Source organism: Dipodomys merriami, unplaced genomic scaffold, assembly GCF_024711535.1.
Source record: "Dipodomys merriami isolate MVZ:Mamm:240054 unplaced genomic scaffold, mDipMer1.0.p SCAF_792, whole genome shotgun sequence".
Classification (NCBI taxonomy): domain Eukaryota; kingdom Metazoa; phylum Chordata; class Mammalia; order Rodentia; family Heteromyidae; genus Dipodomys; species Dipodomys merriami.
The window spans coordinates 178,657-200,302 of record NW_027206393.1 but is presented as its reverse complement, the minus strand read 5'-3'; positions in this window follow the sequence as shown (position 1 = coordinate 200,302).

Below are 21,646 nucleotides of genomic sequence, written 5' to 3'. Positions count from 1 at the left end.
CAATGCTTACTGGTGTCATGCTTATGAGATTTTGTGTATTATATACAATGGTTATTACAATGTTTTTGGAATCAACAGCATTTCATGGGTTAGGAACTGAAGTGAGACATTTTAATCAGAACAAAATTTAAGGAGGCATCCAAAATTAGTTACCAAGATATACATCATGTAACACAATGTTTTGAAAATGCAAACTAAATGAAATAATTTATGAAAAACATCAACATTTACAATAAATACAGAATCACTATGACTGTTTTTTCTTTTACCCCAGTTGCAATACGGCTTACATGGTGACTTTTCTGGTGATATGTTTAGTTAGGTCTTGATATTTAGTTAGAGAAGTTATGTTCTTTCATATATTCATTTGTCAGATCAAAGAGGAAATTAATTCCATGCCAGAGTCAACATCCATAATAATGTTAGAGATGTATCTTTCTACTTTGCCAAAGTTTCAAATCAGCTCGAGAAACTTGGTTTCTTTTTTGGATCTAAATAAATAGGTATATAATTTTGTCAGTACTAGAAATATTTTGACCACCATTTGTTAAACTATTATTTTCCAGAAACTCTTTCTCTCTTTTCATGAGATTTTTAATTTCATTTATGTCATGTGTTGATGTTTTCCCTTAGATAAGCCACATTCAGTCTTCTACAATGTGTAATTTGGAGTAGTTTAAAATTATGGACACTCATGTACACTGCTCAGATTCTATTATTTGCATATTTTTTCTTGTTATACCAGTAGGCATTAGTTCTCAGTATGGATGCTATTGGACTTAATCATTACATTTCTGTTTTTTTTAAGTATGTTATGATTCTGTTATTTTATTCTTTTAAATATGTGCAGATCTCACTCCGCATAAAGTCACATTTGTTTTAAACAATTTGATCCATTCAAGGGATTTGCTCTCTTAGGTTCATCTAGAAGAATTTAATTACAAATTAACACAACTGTATTTATGAGACACAGTTATCTTTAAGGCTCTACTCCAAGTTAATATATATTTGAGGTTTTTGAGCTTAAAAAATGGGCAAAACATGTTTACATTCCAGGGGGAGTTCTCATTTCTTGGTTGTTTTTCCAGTTGTAGTGACTTCAATATATGTGCGCATTTTATTTCAATTGTTTTGTGTCAATGTTTTGTTTCATATGTCAGAAATTGCAAAAAGAATCAGTGATTTAGAACTTTTCCAAATAGAATTTTAAAAGAGACACTTGAAATTTTGTGACATCTAGGAATGGGCAGGTCTTCATAATGGAGGTGGTAGCAGAATAACAGACATTGTTTGACGTGATTTTAATTCTTCCTCCTCTTGCCTTACTATTTCCAATGGTATTACTTCAAAGTCTTTAGTGGAAAGAAAGTATTTTTGTCTGTATATACTCAGAATTTTTGGTTTAATTGGGACACATTTTTACACATTCATATTTCATTTTAACTCAAAAATCTTCTTTCCTTCATTTAAAATCACAGATGTGAATTTATAATGCTAAAGTAGCATCTACTAATTTATATGAAATGGTACAAATTATTTTCACTTAACATTATATGTAATATAGAGTGTAATAATAATAATGAGTAATAGAGTATGTAACAATTGACTTTGGGGAAAGTAAATTACAGTGGATTTTGTGAGATACTGAGTAATAATAAAACTTATATTTGATTCTATTAAAAAATTCCAAGTTATATCTAAAAATAACTTATAAACTAATGCTGAAAATATAATATTGTTTATTAGAAAAAGCCAGAAGTTTCCATAACTTGCTTTTTAAAAATTGTCTTGAATCTGGGCTTTGGTGGCTCAAGACTTGTAATCCTAGCTACCCAAAAGTCTGAGGTCTGAGGATCGTGGTTCAAAGCCAGGCTGGGCAAGAAAGTCTGTGAGACACTTATCTCCAATATATCTCTTGAAAACTAGAAACGGCACTGTGGCTCAAGTGGTATAGTGCTATCCCTGAGCTGAAGAGCTGAGGGACAGTGCCCAGGCCCAGCATTCAAGCCACACGACAGACAAAAAATTGGCATGAATTTTTACTTTATTATTTCATGATTTTTTAATGTGAACATACAGAGGGTTTTAAAATTACATGAAGAAAGTAATGAGTACATTTCTTATGAAGCATTGTTGCCTCCTCCCTTGTTTCCCCTTTCCAACTCATCCCATCTCCCTTTATGCCCCCCTAAACCGCCCCCCCCGCCAAGTTGTAATTTTCGATTTTCGACATATAGTATTGTACATGTCATTGTTGCAATGGGTCCACCTGTATCCCAATTTGTTTTTCTGTTCCCCCACCCAAATTATATCAACATCAAATACAGTGAAAATAGAGGCTAAACCATGGGGGAGGGACATACAAAGCAACAAAGAAATCATCTGGTAAATATGCTAGAAACAATAGCAAGAAAGAAAAACCATTTGAGTCCTTATCTTGGTGTTCATTTCACCTAACATCAAATTGTCTGACAGTTTGTGTTTATCTCCGACATATATTAGTTATAGCAATAAAGGAAACCATGGAACCTATGTTTCTTTGGGCATGGATTACTTCACTTAATACAATTTTTTCCATGGCTTACCATTTCCTAACAAACGGTTCAATGCCATTTTTTCTGATGAAGGCATAGAATACATTTGTGTATACATATATATATATATACCATATTTTCTTGATCCATTCATCTACTGAGGGGCATCTGGGTTGGTTCCATATCTGAGCTACGGTAAATAATGCTGCCATAAACATAGTTATGCTGATGCTGATAGATTTAGTATTGTCCTTTTTATGATCATTTGGATAAAAGCCCAAAAGTGGGATTGCTATGTCACAGGGGAACTCTATGTGGAGTCTTTGGAGGAACCTCCACACTACTTTCCAACGTGGTTATACAACATTACAATCCCACCAACATCCTGTCCAGCTTCTGTTATAGTACGGTTCTACATTATAGACATTCTAACTGGGGTAAGGTTGTATTTCAGTGTAGTTTAGATTTGCATTTCTTTTATTGCTAGGGAGGTTGAGCATTTTTTCCTGTGTCTACTGGCCATCCTTCTTTGCTCTTCAGAGAGATTTCTTTTTAGTCTTTAGCCCAGTTATTTATTGGGCAGTTGTTTCTTTGAGGATTTGTTGTTGGGGGATTTAACTTTTTGAGTTCCAGGTATATTTTAGATATGAGACCCTTATCTGTTGTATGGCTAGTGAAGATCTTCTCCCAATCCATGGGCTTTCTATTGATCTTGCTAGTTTTGTCCTTTGCCATGCAGAAGCTCTGCAATTTCATGCAATTCCATTTGTCCAACCTTTCTTTGATTTGTTGTGTTTCCAGGTCTCTATTAAGAAAACTTTGTCCTGTGTCAAGGAGACATGGGTTATCTCCTACTTTGTCCTGCAATGTTTTCAGGGTGTCTGCTTTGACTCTGAGGTCTTTCATCCCTTTGGATTTGATTCTTGTGCAGTGTGATATATTTGGATCTAGGTTTACCTTTCTACAATTGATTAACCAATTTTGTCAGCACCATTTACTGAAGAGGCTGTCTTTCTTCCATTCTAGTTTTCTAGCTCCGTTATCGAAGATTAGGTGGCTATAGGTCTGTTGGTTCATTTCTGGTATTTCAATTCTATTCCATTAGTCCTGAGGTCTGTTCTTGTGCCAATTCCAGGCTGTTTTTATTACTATGGCTTTGTAGTAGAGTTTGAAATTTGGTATTGATATTCCTGCAGCACTGTTCTTTCTGTTAAGGAAGATTTTTGATCTCCCGGGTCTTTTATTGTTCCATATGAATTTTTGGATTGCCTCTTCTATTTTATTGAGGAATGAGTTTGTAATATTGATATGTATTGCATTGAATTTTTAGATAGCCTAGGGGAGTATTTTCATTTTCACGATGTTGATTCTTCTAATCCAGGAGCATGGGAAGTTTTTCCACTTTGCAACTTCTGTTTTGATTTCCTTGTTCAGGCTTTTAAAGTTTTCATCATAAAGATCCTTCACTTTTTTTTAATAATTCCTAGGTATTTTATTTTTTGTGGGGCTATTATAAATGGAGTTGCTTTCCTGATTTCAGCCATGCTTTTCTCATTGTTGGCATACAGAAAATCCATTGATTTTTGAGAGTTAGTTTTTCCCCTGCTACATTGTCAATACTTTGAATCAGCATGAATAATTTCAGAGTTGAGTCGGTGGAATTATTTAAATACAACATCATGTCATCTGCAAATATGGAGAGTTTTATATCATCTTTTCATATTTGGATCCTTTTATGTTTGCATCCCGTCTTATTGCTGTAGCTAGGCATTCGAATAGTAAATTGACTAGAAGTGGAGAGATTGGGCATCCTTGTCTTATTCCTGAGTTAAGAGGAAATGGCATTATTTTTCCACTATTAAGTATAATGATGTCTGTAGGTTTGTCATACACAGGCTTTATCGTATTGAGGAATGTTCCCTGGATTCATAGGTTTTCAAGAGCCTTCATCATAAAGGAGTGTTGGATCTTGTCAAAGGCTTTTTCTGCATCTATTGAGATAAGCATGTTCTTATTCTTGTTCTTGTTGATGTGATGAATTATATTAATTGATCTGCAAATATCGAACCAGATTTGTATCCCGGAAAAAAATCCTGTATGAGTTTTTGGAGGAATTGTCAAAGTCATTTGGCCAAAATTTTTTTGAGACGTTTTTCATCAATGTTCATCAAAGAAATGGGTCTATAATTCTTTCTTTGATGAGTCCCCGCTTGGTTTTGGGATGAGGGTTATGATGGCTTCATAGAATGAATTTGGTAGTGAACTTTCCCTTTCAATTTCATTGAAGAGTTGGAGGAGTATTGGTGTGAGCTCTGCTTTGAAGGCATTGTAGAGTTCTGCTGTAAATCCATCTGGTCCTGGGCTTTTCTTAGCTGGGAGGTCTCTTATTGCTGATTCTATTGCTATGCTTGATATGGGCATGTTAATTTGATTTAACTCATCTTGGTTGAGTTTTAGCATGGAAACACAATGGCATGGAAACGGCTAGGAAAAGGTCCATTTCTTCCTGGTTCTTAAACTTATTAGCATAAATGTTTGAGAAATATTCCCTTATAATGTTCTGAATCTTGGTTGCTTCTCATTCCCTTTCTCATCTCTGAGTTTGTTTATTTGGTATATTCTCTTCTTTTTGAAACAATTTGCTAAGAGAATGTCAATTTTGTTATTTTTTTTTTGAAGAACCAACTCTTTGTTTTGTTTATTCTTTTAATGTTGTTTTGGGGCTCTAATTCATTTATTTCTGATGTAATTTTAATTACTTCTTTCCATCTACTGGATTGGGGTTTATCTTGCTGCTCTTTTTCAAGGAGGTTCAGATGTCTTATTAAATTGTTGGTTTCAGATCTCTCTAATTTGTTGGTGTAGGACCTCAGAGCTATAAACTTGCCTCTGAGTACTGCCTTTGCTGTGTCCCAGAGAAGCTAGTAATTTGTATGTTCATTATTTTTGAATATCATGAACATTTGCATTTCCTTTCTAATCTCTTCCATGACCCACTGGTGATGAAACAGTGTGTTGTTCAGCCTCCATGTTGTACACGACTTTCTTTGTTGGCTTTTGGTGTTGAGTTCTAATTTTATTCCCTTGGATGATTTTTCTTGGCTCTTACTGTGTTTTTGATGTTTTTTTTTTTTTATGTGTAGGATAACTTTAATGCCTTTATAGGGCTGGATTTGTGGAAATATACTGTTTCAATTTTTCTTTGCTATGTACAGTTTTTATTTGACCTTCGGTTATGAAGGAGAGTTTAGCTGAGTTCGGTATTCTTGATTGATAATTGTTTGTCTTTACCGCATGCATCTCCCATTCCAAGCTCTTCTTGCTTTAATCGCCTCTGCTGATAAATCTGGGGTGATTCTAATTGGTTTGTGTTTATAGGTGATTGTTCTTTTCTCCTTGAGAACTTTAAGGATCCTTTCCTTGGTCTGAATTGATCCTGTGAAGATTATAATCTGACTGGTGGGATATCCTGCTCTGGTCTGGTCGATGTGGGGTTCTATAAGCTTCTTATATCTGAATAGGCATATCTTTTTGAATGTTTGGGAAGTTCTCTGTTAGGATTCTGTTAAATAAATTTCCTAGACCTTTAACTTCTTTTTCTAGGTGCTCCTCTACACCCATTGTCCTCAGATTATGATTTCTGATAGTGTCTTCCAAATGTTACATAGATCTATCATATTTATTAGATTTGTCTTGGATACTTGCATGTTCTTTCTCTATAATATCTAGGCTGTCTGCAATCCTCGAGATTTAATCTTCTGCATGGCCTAACCTACTACAAAGACTTTCTACTTTGTTTTTTTTTTTTTTTCCTTCTAATTGTTTGGCTTGGATGGCTTCAAATTCTTTGTTGGAGCTTTGTTTTGGATCTTGAATGAACTTTACTTCCTTAATTTGATGTTCAGTGTTTATTCTCAAATCACTTAGTTTACTGGTTATGGTTTCCCTGGACACCCATTCTTTCTATTGGCCTCCATTCAGCATTCCATTTGTGGTCTACCTCAATTTTTTCAGCTGTCTATTTATGGATTCCATGAATGTCTTTATTGATCTTTGTCTATTCTCATCCTGCTCTCTCAATCCATGTATTATTCTTTCATTAGCCTCGTCACATTCACGCAATTCCTGTAATTCTCTATGACTGTGCTCAGCATGCTCACACATTTCCTGTATTTCTCTTTTACTCTTCTTAACATGCTTATGCAATTCCTGCATTAATTTTTAAGTAGCTTCCTAATGCTCACAAGATTCCTGTATTAATCTTTGGTTTGCCTCCTCTCGCTCCCTACCATGCTCACACTGAGTCTTGTGCAAGTGTTCAATCATTTCATTCACCATGTTTACCAGTAGTCTTTATACAGTTTTTTGGGAACTCCTCTGGATTATTCATTATCTATTTTGTCACCTGATTATCATGAGTGGGAGGTCAGATACCTGGACTTGCCTTTTTCTTGTGCTTTTCATCTTGTTCTGCACATTTGGTATGAAAGAAACACCAATTTTGAGGAATTCCGGGAAGATGGTGGAGGAGAAGCAGGAATCTGAACAAGCTCTCAAATAGAAAGCAGTTTTAGAGTTCCAGTGAACAGTCCTAAGCCAGAGAATCACACCAAGTGTGCCATCACAGAACAGAGAGTTAGAAAAGAGAGGGGAAGCCAAGACAAGGAGACACAATGAGCGCCTGCCAGCAGCCACCGCCGCGGCGGCAGGGTCGCAGCGGCGACCGCAGCCGCGGCCATACCTGAGCACTCACACAGAGAGTCCGGGACGAAGGAGCCAGATGCAGTGGGCAAACGGATTCTACTCAACAACAGCAAGAACCGACAAGGAGCAGACAACTTCATCCTGCAGTTTGCAGACCAGAGACGACCCAGGAACCAAGACTCTGCATGAGTAGAAGCCTGACGTCCTCACTCCTTCTCAAGGAGCAGAGGAAGGAAAGCCAGCCCTCCCCCCTCAGTACCGGAGATCTCCATCTTGGATACCGACAAAACTGGGAGGAGCTGCTAGCTCCAACTCAGGCCTTGGAATAAACTAGAGTCATTTAGCAGGTCACAAGAACTTAACAGTGGCATGACCTGCCAGACTCAGCTACATCCAGGGAAAAGTCACCCAGGTCAGGCGCCAGCCATAGGAGTGGCTTCACTCACTGGGTAATCAGAGCCAGAGGCTGCCCCTCCCTCTAGCAGCCTCCACAATCAATTGAAAAACAGAAACCCTGAGAATGGCTCCAGGCTGAATTCTGAGTTTTTCACAAAATAGCCCCAGGGAAAAGCTACTGTTTGTTGAAAGGCCTCAACTCTACCCAGAACCTAGCCACATCACTGCATCCCACCACTTTTCTGATTCTCAAAGCAGATCACCCTCCCATTAAACTAACCTGGGGGGGGATCTCAAAAACTTGGGTAAAGCAGAGCATTTTTCTGCCTGTTTGAACAAACTGACTTAAGAAACCAATCAAGCCACAGGACCTCAAGCAGACCAGAGAATCCAACAAGAGGCTGGTTACAGACACAAGGGAGATAAAAGATTTTTTCCCACCCCTCCCCCCAAAAAATAAAAAAAAAAATCAAAGAGCTTTTTTTTTCTTCTTCTTCTTTTACTTTTTTTTTTTCTTTTTTGGTAACTCATATATAAATTTTTTTTCTTTTCTAAAACTTTTATTAATCTTTAATTTTTGCTTTTCTTGAAAAAACATTGTTTTCCAGTAATTTTTTTTTGCTTCTTATAATTTTTATTTTAGGGATCCATGAATGTGTGTTTTTCTTTCTTTTCTTGTCTTATTTCTCTTTTTTCTTTTTAAATTATCTTTCTGTTTTTTTGTTTAGCTCTACTGAAATTCTGATCTTTTTTTCTCCCTTTCTTATCCTTTTCACCTTTTCCTCTCTTTTTTTCTTCTTTATGTGACTTAACTCTTGTCAGGTACATCCTCAGATAAACCAGTAGTTAAATACTAGACCCTATCCTCCATTGTGTAGACACTTAATCCACAAATTTATTACTCAATTCAAAACCTCTGAGAATTAAATTCCTTAATAGCACTACTACCTCTTTATACCTATATAATATTTTAGGCATTTTTTTAAAGTTTTTCACATCTACTCTATGTCCCTCCCATTCTCTCAATATATTCAAGTTCCTCTCTAAATAGTTTTAGAATCTCCATAATATTAATAATTTTTACTTTTCTATTTTTTTCTGGTCTCTTTTCATTTCCTTTCCCTTTCTTCTTTTTTTCTCTCTCTCTACTTGCATCCTACCAACCTATTTCCTGCATTGAGATTAGGACATAATTAACTCTCCCTGTGCCTCCCCACACAAATCTATTACTACTTTTTACCCACATCTCTCCCTAACACTAATAATTTCTGGATTTCCAAATTCTTCTCCGCAGATAGAAGCCCATGAACATATAGTTGTTTGATGTTGAATAGATGTATCTGTTGAACTAGATTGTATCTGTAGATAGTTGACTGTACAAATTCAGACTTTGGATGATGCTTTCCTTAAGATAGTGTTCTAGCACAAAACTGGTGCTATTTTCATCTCAAATGGGCACAGTAAGCCGGAAAAACACAAGAAAAATGGCAAATCCGGGTATGTCAATTCGCAATCTTGATAATTACTGGTCAGAACAGATAATGAATAATCCAGAGGAGAGTTCCCAAATAGCTCTACAAACACTGCTGGCAAACATGATAAATAAAAAGTTTGAAAACATACAAAAGACTCTGTATGAGCGTGATAGGGAGAGAGAGGAGGCAATCCAAAACTTTATACAGGAATATCATAACCGTGAGTAAGCTACTCAAAAACTGATACAGGATTTGCATGAGCAGCTTGAGAATACTCAAAGTGAAAGTGAGGAATGGCCTTAGCAGGCTGAGAACACTCAAAGAGAACTGCAGGAATCCCATGAATGGGAGGAAGCTAATCAACGAGTAATACGGAATTGAGAGATCAGGAAGAGAATACACAAAGATCACTAAAGGCATTCATGGAATCCCTTAAAAAAGAGCTGAAGGAAGACAGGGAGACCACAAAGGGAATGCTGAATGGAAACCAACATAAGCAATGGGAGTAAAAAAAATCATAACCAATCAACTAAGTGATTTGAGAACAAACACTGAACACCAAATTAAGGAAGTAAAGAAGCTCATACAAGACCTAAAACAGAGCTTCAACAAAGAATTTGAAGCCATCAAAGCTGACCAATTAGAAGGAAAAGAGATAAAAAAAAAAAAACACAAAGTAGAGAGTCTTGACAGCAGGTTAGACCATGCTGAAGATCGAATCTCAGGGATTGAAGACAGCCTAGATATTATAGAGAAAGAACATACAACCATCCAAGACAAGTCCAAGAAATATGATAGATCTATACAACACTTGGAAGACACCATCAGAAAGCCTCATCTAAGGATAATGGCTGTAGCGGAGCACCTAGAAACAGAAATTAATGGTCTAGGAAATTTGTTTAATAGGATCCTAGCAGAGAACTTCCCAAACATACAAAAAGATAGGCCTATTCAGATACAAGAAGCTTTTAGAACCCCAAATAGACCAGACCAGAATAGGACATCCCACCATCACATTATATTCCACACAGGATCAACTCAGATCAAGGAAAAGTTCCTTAAAGCTGTCAAGGAGAAAAGGTTATTCACCTATAAAGGGAAACCAATGAGAATCACCTCAGATTTCTCAGCAGAGACAATCAAAGCAAGAAGAGCCTGGAATGATGTATGCCATGCCCTAAAATCAAACAACTATCAACCAAGAATACTGTACCCAGCTAAACTCTCCTTCATAACTGAAGGCCAAATAAAAACCTTCCATAGCAAAGAAAAATTGAAACAATACATCTCCACCAAACCAGGCCTACAAAGGCTTCTTAAAGATGTCCTACACATAGAAAACCAACAAGACCACAATAAAAGCCATGAAACTGCACCCAAACTGAGAATCCAAGAACCATAGGAAGAACCCAGTTTTTGCAGCCAGCACGAAGGTGGAAAACATGGCAGGAAGTCACAAATACCAATCAATCCTATCTAACAGATATCTACCGAATATTTCACCCAGCAGCATCAGAATAAACGTTTTTCTCAGCAGCACATGGAACGTTTTCTAAAATAGACCACATTTTAGGCCACAAAGCAAACTTGTCTAAATTCAGAAACATTGAAATTATACCTTGCATTCTCTCTGACCACAGGGGAATTAAATTAGAACTCAACACCAAAAGCCACCAAAGAAAGTCCGGTATCACATGGAGGCTGAACAACACACTGCTGAATCATGAGTGGGTCATGGAAGAGATTAGAAAGGAAACTCAAATGTTCATGCTATTCAACAAAAATGAACACACAAATTACCAGCTCCTCTGGGACACAGCAAAGGCAGTACTCAGAGGCAAGTTTATAGCTCTGAGCTCCTACATCAACAAATTGGAGAGATCTAAAACTAACAATTTAATGACACATCTAAACCTCCTTTAAAAAAAGCGGCAAGGTAATCCCCAATCCAGTAGATGGAAAAAATAATTACATATAAATCAGAATTAAATGAATTAGAATCAGAAAAAAAACTGTAGAAAGAATCAACCAAACAAAGAGTTGGTTCTTCGAAAAACTTAACAAAATTGACACACCCTTAGCAAATCTTATCAGAAGAAGATGAGAACACATCCAAATTAATAAACTCAGAGATGAGAATGAAAACATCACCATGGAAACAACTAAGATTCAGAAGATTATAAAGGAATACTTCTCAAAACTTTATGCTAATAAGTTTGAGAACTTGACAGAAATGGACTTTTTCCTAGCAAATGTTGACATGCCAGAACTAAACCAAGATGAGTTAAACCATCTTAACAGGCCCATAGCAAGCATTGAAATAGAAACAGCAATAAGAGCCCTCCCAGCTAAGAAAAGTCCAGGACCAGATGGTTTTACAGCGGAATTTTACAAGGCCTTCAAAGCAGAGCTCACACCAATACTCCTCCAAATCTTCAATGAAATTGAAAGAGAAAGCTCACAACCGAACACATTCTATGAAGACATCATAACCCTCATCCCCAAACCAGACAGGGACTCATCAAAGAAAGAGAACTATAGACCCATTTCTTTGATGGACATTGATGAAAAACTTCTCAACAAAATTTTGGCCAATCGAATTCAACAGTTCATCCAAAAAATCACCACACGATCAAACAGGATTCATTTCAGGGATGCAAAGCTGGTTCAATATGTGCAAAACAATTAGTATTATTCATCACATCAACAGGAGCAAGAATAAGAACCACATGGTTATCTCAATAGATGCAGAAAAAGCATTCGACAAGATCCAACACCCCTTTATGATGAAGGTTTTGGAAAAATTAGGAATCCATGGAACATTCCTCAATACAATAAAGAATGTATATGACAAACCTACAGCCATCATTATATACTTAATGGTGAAAAACTAAAGCTATTTCCTATTAACTCAGGAAAAAGACAAGGATGTCCACTCTCTCCAATTCTCTTCAATCTAGTATTAGAATGCCTAACTACACCAGTAAGACAAGATGCAGACATAAAGGTATAGAAATAGGGAAAGAAGAAATAAAACTCTCAGTCTTTGCAGAAGACATGAGATTGTACTTAACGAATCCCATAGACTCCACTCCCAAATTACTCAGGCTGATTCAAAGCTTTGGCAAAGTAGCAGGTTATAAAATTAACCCCCAAAATCAATGGCTTTTCTCCATGCCAACAATGAGAAAGGTGTGGCTGAAATTAGGAAAGCAACTCCATTTGTAGTAGCCCCACAAAAAATAAAATACCTAGGAATTAAATTAACCAAAGAAGTGAAGGACCTCTATGATGAAAACTTTAAACTCTTGAAAAAGGAAATCAACACAGAACTTAAAAAATGGCAAAGCCTCCCATGCTCCTGGATTGGAAAGATTATCGTGAAAATGTCAATAATTCCCAAGGCTATCTACAAATTCAACGCGATACCTATCAAAATTCCAACCTAATTCTTGAAGACAATAGAAGAGGCAATCCAAAAATTCATATGGAACAAAATAATACCCCGAATAGCAAAAATGCTCCTTAACGGAGCTGCAGGAATATCAATACCAAATTTCAAACTCTACTATAAAGCCATAGTAATCAAAACAGCCTGGTATTTGCATAAGAACAGACCTCAGGACCAATGGAATAGAATTGAAAACCCAGAAATGAACCTACAGACCTAGAGCCATCTAATCTTCGATAAGGGAGCTAAAACAATAGAAAGGAAGAAAGATAGCCTCTTGAGTAAATGGTGCTGGCAAAAATGGTTAACTGCTTGTGGAAAACTAAAGCTAGATCCTTATATATCACCCTGCACCAGAATCAACTCCAAATGGATCAAAGACCTCGAAGTCAAAGCACACACTCTGAAAACATTACAGGATGGAATAGGAGAAACCCTAGGTCTCCTTGGCTCAGGTCGAATTTTTCTGAATAGACACCCGGAAACACAGCAAATCAAAGAAAGTTTGAACAAATCGGATTGCATAAAGTAGCAGAGCTTCTGCATGGCAAAGGACATAGCTAGGAAGATCAATAGAAAGCCCACGGATTGGGAGAAGATCTTTACTAGCCATACAACGGACAAGGGTCTCATATCTAAAATATACTTGGAACTCACAAAATTAAACCCCCAAAAACAGATCCTCAAAGAAACAACTGCCCAATACATAAGTGGGCTAAAGACGTAAAGAGAAACTTCTCTGAAGAAGAAAGAAGGATGGCCAATAGACACATGAAGAAATGCTCAACATCCCTAGCCATAAAAGAAATGCAAATCAAAACAACATTGAGATATCACCTTACTCCATTTGGAACTCTAACAACAACAGGTGCTGGAGAGTATGTGGACAGAAGGGAACCTTACTTCATTGTTGATGAGAATGTAAATTTGTTCAACCACTTTGGAAAGCAGTATGGAGGTTCCTCAAAAGAATTCACATAGAGCTCCCCTATGACCCAGCAATTCCACTTTTGGGCATTTACCCAAATATTTACAAAGAAGACCACACTAAAGCTACCAGCACAACTATGTTTATTGCAGCATTATTTACCATAGTTAAGATATGGAACCAACCCAGATGCCCTTCAGTAGATGAATGGATCTATGGAATTCTATGCCTCCATCAGAAAGAATGAAATTGCCCCAATTGTTAGGAAATGGAAAAATTTGGAAAAAATTATGTTAAGTGAAGTAAGCAAGGCCCAAAAAACACAGGTCCCATGGTTTCCCTTATTTGCAATATCTAGTATATGTATGAGCCAAGCCGAAAAGGTCAGATAATGTGATGTTAGGAAAATGAACCCTTAGATATGTATTTTAATGTTTTTTTCTTTCATGCATGTGTTTCTAACACATTTATAAGATTATTTCTTTCACTATATTTGATGTTAGTATAACTTGTGGAGTAGAAGGGGAAAAGCAAGTTGTTTAAGGATTCAGGTGTCCCTGTTGCAACAATGAGAAGTACAAATTTTCATGTCAAAAACGAGCTTTACAATGTTGGTGGGGGTTGAGGGGGCGAAGGATTGAATGCGGGGGAGGGGGAGGCTGGGAAGAGAGGTGAAGTGTAAACAAAGGAGGAGGCTGCAATGCTTGGTAAGTAATATATGCATTATCCTGCCCATGTAATTGTAACCCCTCTGTACAGTATGTTCACAAATAAAATAAAATAAAAATAAATAAAAAGAAACACCAATTTTGTACTAGAACACTATTTTAAGGCAAGCATCAACCAGAGTCCTGTAGTTGCACAATCAAAATGGCTGCAGATAAAATCTAGTTAAACAGATATAATCTATTCAACATCAAACAACTTTGTATTAATTGGCTACAAACAGCAAAAAAGGATTTGGCAAAGCAGAAATTATTAGCTTTAGGAAGAAATGTGGGGACCAATAGGTCTAGAGGGATGTGGAGAGGTAAAAGGAGAGTAAATTTAACCAAGTCCTAATCTTAGAAAGGGAAATGTATTGGACAGAATGATAGGAAAGAGATTAAAAAATAAACAAGTAAATTGGAAAAACAAAAATTAAATTTAAGAAGTGAAACACTTAAGAATTATGGAACTTTAAAGAAATGATATCGAGAGAAGAAAAGGATAAGATGACAGTAGAGAAGGGATAGAAAGAAAACATGAAAATTTAAAAATTAAAAAAAAATTAAATTAGTTACCTGATAATTATGTAGGTTTAAAGAGATAATACTACTCTTAAAGAAGTTAAGCCTAAGAAGTTGTGAATTGAGTAATAAATTTCTGGATTAAGTATGTACACAATGTGGGATAAGGTCTAATCATTGATGACAGGTATATGTCTGGGGATGAGAAGAACAGCAATTAAGTCATGCAAAAAAAAAGTAAGAGAAAAAATGAAAACAATAAAAGAGGACCAAAAGGTCAAAAGAGATTAAACAAACACACACATACACACACACACACACACACACACACACACACACACACACACACACACACACACATACACCAATAATAAAAATTATGACAAAAAAAGATCAACAGAAAACACTTTAAAAAATAAAAGTTAAAAAAAAGTTTCAAAAAAGAGTTTCTTGATTTTTTTTTGGGGGGGGGGGTGTGAATGGGAAGACGTGTATCTCCTCTGTGTCCATAACCAGTTTCTTGGTGGATTCTCTGGTCTGCTTGTGAAGTTTGGTTTTCCTATGGCTTGATTGGTTTCTTAAGTCTGTTTGGGCAGGCAGAAACTGCTCTGTTTTAGGCATGATTTTGTGATCCTCTTCCCAGGCTAGTTCAGTGGGAGGGAGATCTGCTTTGAGTATCACAAAAGAGAGAGATGGCTGTTTCCTCTAGTATGGAGATGCTGTGATGAGACTAGGTTCTGGGTAGGGTTGAGTCCTTTCAGCAAACAGTAGCTTTTCCCTGAGGTGCTAGCTCCTCACAGAGCCCAGCTTCGAGCCTTTCTTGGGGTTTATGTTTGCTGAATTTCAATTGTTTGTCTAGGCCGCTGTAGGGAATGGCAGCCTCTGGCTGACATCATAAACCTATTGTGACCTATTGTGTCATCATAAACCTATTGTGACCTCATCACCATTATGGCATCACCAACTAATTATACCATCAAAATATTATTATAACTTGATATTGTGATGTCATATTGCCATTGTAATATCACTGTCCCATTGGGTTTTTAAAACCTATTATGACTATAACATTTTACAAAACTTGTGGCCTTTGAGACTACTAACTTGTGAACTTGTATACTTATGATGCATAAAACACAAGACAATCCAATGAGGCACATTGAAGATAACTTTATTTACACTAGAAATGGGCCTGCATTTACCTTGTACTGGGCTGTACACTCTGTGACAGACCAGGCCCAACCACCAAATCTCAGATGTCGAATGGGTAGCCCAGCACATAGTTAATTGGTTTGCAAACCACCAACCCCCCAAATTATCTTCTCCATACTCCAAACTTCAATAGGTAAGGCTTTTTCCTTTTCCCTTTCCCCCTCCCTCTTTATAGATCTTTCCTTCATTTCCCTTTTTTCCTTCCATCACTCCCTTCTTCTCTTTAGGCCTCTCCACTATCCACAGACCTCCACTTCTCTGGCCTGGTGGCCAATCGGCATCCTTCCCCTCCTGTTCTCCCTCAAATTCCTCTTCTCCCACGTCTTTCCCCAACTGCTGTCTCACCACTTCCTTCCTTCCAGGTCTTCCATTGATTTTCTTCAATTGCATTGCTCAGACCATACAGCCTATATATAGGTTGAACCCCTCCATCACTCAAGTGGGTCTTCTGCCAAACAGTTTTGAACCATCACTTCACAAACTGCCCATTCCCCAATCCCTTCTTCACAGCTCATCATGTGAGGATGACATCCTACTCCCTCCAACAGCATATACCCTGCCCACTTGGGTGGCATGCCCCATGCATTCCAGTGGCCCAGGTCATGGGGCCACATTGATTAGTGGACCCTGCTCATTATTAGGAAGATGCTGCTTTATACATCAACCACTGCTTTTCATGTCCAATCAATTCCTTGATTCCTTCTTACCAAATCCTAAAAATTCCCTTCTCTCCACCCAATGAACAGGCTTAAAAGGTAAATTTAAAAGAAAAAAATAAATTATAGAAACATACTAGTTAGCCCTAATTAACACTTAGTAAGTCTAATTCTTAAAGGATTCTCTGTCTCTGAATAGTCCATCTTGCAGCCTACTCTGTATATTGGTCCACTACCTATTCCACTTGAGACTGATGGATCCACTGCTGTTTTCCTGCTAATTTAATAGCTGACAGTGAAGATAGCACCACCAAGTAAGGTCCTTGCCACTTCAGTACCAATTTAGGACCATGATGCATTTTACCCACTCCAGTGGTCCAAGCAAGAAAGAGTGGGTGGAGTTTCTTTTTTTTTTCTTTTTTCAACTCCATTTCTTAGTTTATTTCACTTACCTGGGGTCTAGTTTTTGAATTTATTTCTGAAGTGAGACTTGCTATAGAATAAACTAAATTTCTCTCCCCAAAGAAATTTTCCTTCCAACTGGATTTAATTTCTTAATTGATATTTGAAATTTTTATTTTCATCCTGATTATTTTTAAATACTTTTTATAGTTATTATCTTTAAGTAGTTGTACAAAGAAGTTCCCATTCTACAAAACAGTACACAAATACAAGGTGTCTGACAACATTGTCACCTATCCTTTGTAACCTTTCCCTTCTCGCATCGTTTTTGTAAAAATTGAGATAGGTGATTACATATATTTCACATATTTCACAGTATTGTGGAATTGTGATATTTAGTTAAAGTCACAACCACATTTTAACCTTGACAAGGCACATTATTGTTATGATGGTCTAAAGTATGTTAGTTCTATGAGCTTTGACAATCCAAATTATTTTTCCCACCTCTAGTGATGTTTACATTTTTTTCCTTTTGCTTAATGTAGGCTATTCCCTCTTTCCCTGTTTCCCTCTCATTCCTCCTTTCCCATCAGTGTTTGGGTTGCTTAGTTATTTTTCTTCTATGTCCAGTGCAGCTCATGGACCCCTTTTTGTACGTTGTTCCATTTCTCACTTATTGTGTTCCTCCTCCTGGCTTCCCTCCATTGCGTGCATATTTCTACCATCTACATGGTCAAGAACATGGAGTCATTAATGGTGATACAACAAAATTAGTGGCTGTCCTTTGTTTCTCGAGTCCTGTTTACTTTGTCATAACTTCTTGCATTTTGCTTTAGCATTCACGTATCAGGTAGACACTGTCCCGTTTGTCTCATTGTTCATGGCTTACATCAATCGAATAATTTGGTCTAGTTCTATCCATTTCCCTGCAAATACCATCATTTTGTCCTTTTTAATGGCTTCATGGTATTCCGTTGTATATAGGTCCCACAATTTTTGGATCCGCTTATCACTTATTGCTCATGTGGGTGGTTTCAAATCTTGGCTATTGTGAACAGTGCTGCAATAATCATAGATGTGTGTGTGTTCCTGTTGTTCAGAGTAGATGCCTAGGAGTAGTATGGACAGTTCATAAGAGAAGTCGATATTTAGCTTTCGTATGTACCTTCAGACTGCTTTCCAAAATGGTTGTATTAGTATACATTCCCATTAGCAATGCAGTAATCTTTCTTTCTTTGTATCCCTTCCAGCATTTGTCATTGGGTGAATTTAGGATGTTGGCCATTCTGACTGGGGTAAGGTGCTATCTCAGAGTTGTTTTTATTTGCCTTTCCTTACAGCCAGGGATAATGAACATTTCCTCATGGATTCTTTACCGTTTTTATCTCTTCTTCTGAGAAGTCTCTCTTTAGCTCCCTTGACCATTTCAAGATTGGTTTGTTATGTTTGTGAAGGGTTAGTTTATTGAGTTCACCATATGTAATGGATATTAGACCCTTGTATGATACATTGCTAGTAAATATTTTTCCCATTTCTTCCCATTTCCTGGTATTCTCTATGATTCCTTTTTTTTAGGCTTTTATAGTTTTCATGAAATAGACCCTTTACATCTTTGGTTAGGTTAATTCCTAGATACTTTTTTTAGGTTATTGTGAATGGAGTTGTTTCCTTGATTTCCCTTTCTACTTGTACATTGTTGACATACAGAAAGGCGACTGATTTTTGTGGGTTAATTTTGTATCCTGCTACTTAGCCAAATTGGTTTATAAGCTCTAAGAGTTTGGGGATGGAGCTTTAGGGATCGTTATCTTATAAAATATTGCTATCTACATAAAGAGATAGTTGATCTTCTTCCTGTCCTATGTGGATCCATTTAATGTCTTTTTCTTGCCTTATTGCTCTGGCTAAGAATTCCAGATCTACATTGAAGAAGAGTGGAGAGAGTGGGCATCCTTGCCTTGTTCTTGTTTTTAGGGGAATTGGTTGTAGTTTTTTCCAATTAAGTATAATATTGGACTTTCATCTACCATGTAAGGCTTTTATTATCTTATGAAATGTTCCTTCTATTCATATTTTTCTAGAGCTTATGAATGAGTGCTGAATTTTATCAAACGCCTTTTCTGCATCAATGGAGATAATCATGTGGTTCTTGACCTTGAATCTGTTGAGGTTATGGATTACATTTATTGTCTTACATATGTTAAACCATCCCTGAATCTCTGGCATGAAGCCTACTTGGTCATAATGTATGATTTTTTCAATATATTTCTGGATTCTGTTGGCTGCAATTTTATTGAGCATCTGTCTTAATCAAAGAGGTTGCTGTGTAGTTCTTATTTTGTTTGGTCTTTGCCTGGTTTGGGGATGAATGTGATATTGGCTTCTTAGAATTAGTTTGTGATTACTCCCTCTGTTTCTATTTCTCTGAAGAGCTTGATGGTTGTGGGTATTAGTTCCTCTTTAAAGGCCTTTTACAATTCTGTAGTGAATCCATCAGATCCTGGGCTTTTCTTGTTGGAAGATTTCTGATTATCTCTACTATCTCATTGTACGTTATTGAAATGTTTAATTGATTTATTTCTTCTTAGTTCTGTTTAGGCAATTTGTATTTCTTTTTTTCTCAGGCAGGAAAATAATTTTATTTACTGAACTGCTGCCCACACCATGCATGGTGGAGACACATGACTGAAAAGGAAGGGGGGTGACCCACCTCTGGGCCAGGACTTATGTAGGCCAGAGACAGGAAGGGATGTGGCGAGGTGGGGAAAAGGTATGGCCACACTGGATCTGAATGTGACCTCAGGGTCTGGGACTCTCCTAAGGTCAGATGGGACTCTAGTGACCAGAGGTGGCCCAGGATGTGACCTAGCAGGAAGGGAAGGGAACTGCTTCTGGGTCTGCCAGTTACCTATGTAACAGATATTGGGTGGAAACTTAGCCAAGAAGTGGGGAGGTGTCCCTCTTCAAACCTTACATCCCAGCCTATTGATAATTATGAAAAAGGTAGAAGATTCTCTCTAGCTACTTCCTCTTTGCAAGCGGTGTCATCAGTAGGCATAAAAGGCTGAGATGTGATCCCCTGTGGGAGAAGACAGCAAGAAACAGTTGTCACTTGGGCAATGAGTCCTTAGATGAAGTCTGGAGTAGGCAAGTCTCTTGGACGAAGTATGGCGACGTCTCATGAGGCATTGAGGGACTGAAAAAATACTAGATAGAAAATAAATGGCAAGAGGAAGGACTTGGGGCTGAAAATGATGGTAGAAATTTCCCTAGCTACTTCTGACATCTGCCGACTAGGTAGAGAAGAAGTCAAGTGACAAAGGCAAGAAGATAAATTCCTGTCCAGTTGAAAGGTAGAGAGATATGGACATTAGATGGGCAGTCTTCTTTCTTCTATTGACCTCCTGGCTCTGCTTTGTCTTGAAAGGGGAGGCAGAAAATGGCTGATGTGATATCATCTCCTCTTACTCCTCTTTATGTTCCCTTGTTCCCCAGACTGGCTGACTCTAGGTGCTCATTGCTGGGATGGTTTGTCCCAGATGGTATTCAAGGAAGTTGAACTCAAGGCCTGGGCACTGTCCCTGAGCACTTCTGCTGAAGGCTAGCATTCTTCCATTTTGAGTTAAAGAAACACTTGCAGTGTTTTCTGGTTAGAGATAAGAGGTTCGAGCTTCCAGACTGCCTCTTTGCAGGTTAGTTGTGAGATGGATTCTTAGGGATTTTTCAGCCCAGGCTGGCTTTGAATTGCAATCTTTACCACAAAAGCCCTTTGTTATTTCGCATTATCACAAGAAGGAGATCAAATAGTATAAGTAGAGCTTACCTGGTCCTTATTAAGAACTGACCAACAAATATTCTGCAATAACAAAATTGTTAGATGGGAGAATCTTAGCACACATTTAATAATATGCTTGCTTTGCATGCATGAGGCCCTGGGTTCAATTCCTCAGCACCACATAGCCACAGAAGTGGCTCTGTGGCTCAAGTGGTAGAGCACTAGCCTTGAGCTCAAGAGTTGAGGGACAGCACCCAGGGCCAGAGTTCAGGCCCCACAATCGCACCCCCCCAAAAAAAAAGTGTCATGTAGTCAGTTCTAGATTATACAACACAAAACCAAAAAGGCAAAACTCAAAACCTAAAATTTTTGATAACAATGTTTAGACATCTTTGCTAACAAAGCACATCAGACGGTTGGGCCTCAGTTACCAGGGTCTGTGAAAAGAGCACCTTGTTAGCAAGACACAATTGAATAGATGGATGGAGGAGAAGTAAGCTTGGTGGAAGTGTCAGGATTGGAGGGGGCCAAAAGTTTAACCCACCATTTGGCCCAGATGGCGAACTCAAGATGGCAAATTTCTAAAAAAATGAAAAGAAAGCATGAACAAAAAAATCAAGCCTTGTTTGTCTAGCCTTTTAGAGGGAATCTAGAGGGGATTCCTTGAACCTAGCCCATGTCACACTCTTCAGGGCACAATACAAATAATTGTAGAAAAGAAAGGGAGGGATATAGAAAGTTGGACATGAATAGCAGAGAGCAAAGAGAGCCTGATAGTAAGCAGACTTCTGACCATGTACCATTGCAGAGGCAAAAATTGTCTAAATCTGACAACAACATAAAAATATTAGGTGCTCTGCTACCCAGGGAGCACAAAAGGCATC